At 41.2% G+C, this 3,178-nt stretch overlaps 1 non-coding gene across 1 annotated transcript; it reads right to left on the reverse strand.

Annotated features, from left to right (window-relative positions):
- Nucleotides 1–2,339: 2,339 nt before the first annotated feature.
- On the reverse strand, nt 2,340–2,414 carry trnae-uuc (transfer RNA glutamic acid (anticodon UUC)). Its single transcript has one exon. It is a non-coding gene; the product is annotated as a tRNA-Glu (tRNA).
- Between the last annotated feature and the right edge of the window lie 764 nt (nt 2,415–3,178).

A 3,178-nucleotide genomic window follows, 5' to 3' on the forward strand; every position in this document is an offset into this window, starting at 1 on the left:
AAATGGCAGGGCAAAACCTGAGAAGATTCCGTACAGGAAGTACCCTGTCTGACCATTTCTTGGCCTTCTTTGTCATCTCTATCGAAAAACAAAGGATCTCTGCTGTAACGTGACATTTTCTAAGGCTCCCATAGGCTCTCAGAAGGCGCCAAAACGTTGAATGATGACTTTGCAGCCCATGGCTGAAAAACAGTAGCGCATTTGGATAGTGGTCGATCTGAGAACAATGAGACGGGTGCGCGCTTGCACATGAAGAGTCCATTTTAGATGATCAGTCTTTGAACGAAAACAACGACTCCCGGTCGGAATATTATCGCTATTTTACGAGAAAAATTGCATAAAAATTTATTTTAAACAGCGTTTGACATGCTTCGAAGTACGGTAATGGAATATTTTGAAATTCTTTGTCACGATACGCGTCCGCGCGTCACCCTTCGTTACCCTTCGGATAGTGTCTTGAACGCACAAACAAAACGCCGCTATTTGGATATAACTATGGATTATTTGGAACCAAACCAACATTTGTTGTTGAAGTAGAAGTCCTGGGAGTGCATTCTGACGAAGAACAGCAAAGGTAATCCAATTTTTCTTAAAGTAAATCTGAGTTTGGTGAGTACCAAACTTGGTGGGTGTCAAAATAGCTAGCCCGTGATGGCAAGATATCTACTCAGAATATTGCAAAATGTGCTTTCACCGAAAAGCTATTTTAAAATCGGACACCGCGATTGCATAAAGGAGTTCTGTATCTATAATTCTTAAAATAATTGTTGTGTTTTTTGTGAACGTTTATCGTGAGTAATTTAGTAAATTCACCGGAAGTGTTCGGTGGGAATGCTAGTTCTGAACGTCACATGCTAATGTAAAAAGCTGGTTTTTGATATAAATATGAACTTGATTGAACAAAACATGCATGTATTGTATAACATAATGTCCTAGGAGTGTCATCTGATGAAGATCATCAAAGGTTAGTGCTGCATTTAGCTGTGGTTTTGTTTTTTGTGACATTATATGCTAGCTTGAAAAATGGGTGTCTGATTATTTCTGGCTGGGTACTCTGCTGACATAATCTAATGTTTTGCTTTCGCTGTAAAGCCTTTTTGAAATCGGACAGTGTGGTTAGATAAAGGAGAGTCTTGTCTTTAACCTCTTACATCTAGACGTTCCGCTAGCGGAACACCTGCTCCAATATCCAATGATAGGCGTGGCGCGAATTACAAAAACTTCAATTTTTCAAACATATGACTATTTCACAGCATTTTAAAGACAAGACTCTCCTTTATCTAACCACACTGTCCGATTTCAAAAAGGCTTTACAGCGAAAGCAAAACATTAGATTATGTCAGCAGAGTACCCAGCCAGAAATAATCAGACACCCATTTTTCAAGCTAGCATATAATGTCACAAAAAACAAAACCACAGCTAAATGCAGCACTAACCTTTGATGAAAATTACAACATTTAGAAAAGTCCCAGAGTCGCAAGACTAGGTGCATTGAAACCGCCTCGGCCCATAGAGACGGACCCCAATGTTTCTGTCTGATAGCTCATTCAAGGACCCCGTAAGGACCCCATGGTGCTGAAAATTTGGATTTTCATCACCAAATAAGGTCACTGCTCGGGCTCCAAATGACCTATTGAGCCAAAACTTAGGATTCGGGGTCGCCTCACATAGGCCTACACATAATGTCAGAACTGGACCCGCAGCTAGAACATAACTACGTGTTTTATGATATTATTATGCTTTAAACAGAAGGCGCTGTGAATTATGGGCCTGCTCTGAAATATGTGATAGTTGGCTTATAATCGAGTTGGAAAAAGTGGGTCTGGTGTCAGTTTGTATTAGTTTGGTGTCAGAATGATATCTAATTGACTGATGGACGGTTCTTTCTGGCTGACTTTTGTCCATTTGCAATATATTTAAACAGTGATAGACCATCACCAAAATGACATTCTATAATCAATACCAACCAGCGATGGAGAGGAACCAGAATCACTGCCCGTCCATCCCGAGTTCATCGGGCCAGTCAATTTTGCCCTTTAGGGGGGTGCAAGGGGTCCACGGTTGGGTAGGGAGCACCCCCATCCATGCCCATCCAATAGGGGGCGCCCCTAGTCATTTTGGACATTTTTCCAAAAATCGTTAAAAAAAGTCCAACTTCTCTCATGTCACCATCGAGCGATGGAGAGGAACCACTAGCACTGCCCGGCCATCTCGAGTTCATCGGGCCAGTCAATTATGCATTTCTGTTGTATTTTTGAGCATGTCAAATTCGTGATGGTAAATGCCCATTGAAACATATTGCAAATGGACAGTACATTTGCAATATGATTCAATATGATGGCCCCCCGTGGGAATCGAACCCACAACCCTGGCGTTGAAAACACCATGCTCTACCAACTGAGCCACAGGGAAACATCACCAAATGGACACGATGAAATCAACACAACGAGCGATGGAGAGGAACCACTAGCACTGCCCGACCATCCTGAGTTCATCGGGCCAGTCAATTATGCATTTCTGCAGTATTTTTGAGCATGTCAAATTTGTGATGGTAAATGCCCATTGAAACATATTGCAAATGGACAGCCGTGCACCTGGTGATGCGAATGGGTTATCAGAAGCACATTTAATGCCTTTAGGGGGAGCAAGAGGTCTACAGTTGGGTAGGGAGCACCCCCACCCGTGCCCATCCAATTGGGGGCGCCCCTGGTCATTTTGGACATTTTTCAAAAAAACGTTAAAAAACAACAGTCCCACTTCTCACTCATCATACATGACAAATAGACCATCTAGGCTGACTCATGGCTGAACATAGGGCTATATATCATTTGGGCAGTATAAATGCAATTTGGACTTGGTTCACTGACTTTTGGATTTGGAAACCGACTTCCTATGATCGTACATGGCAAATGGACAAAACATCCTGATTTGGCACATACAATACTTTCATGTTGCATTTGGACATTTCTTATGGCATTTGGCAAATAAATAATTAAAGTGACTTGACTTCGACTTCTGACTTCCTATGAAATCATATTGCAAATAGACAAAACATATGCCTTATGGACATGTAAAAAAAAGATGACAAAAGTATGTTCATACAGCTATTATACATGTATAATTGACCAAAAAAATTAAAACAATTTTGAAAAACGGTCCAGAAAGCACTTTTTTTAAG

This window comes from Salmo salar, chromosome 06 (genome assembly GCF_965601325.2).
Source record: "Salmo salar chromosome 06, fSalSal1, whole genome shotgun sequence".
Taxonomy (NCBI): domain Eukaryota; kingdom Metazoa; phylum Chordata; class Actinopteri; order Salmoniformes; family Salmonidae; genus Salmo; species Salmo salar.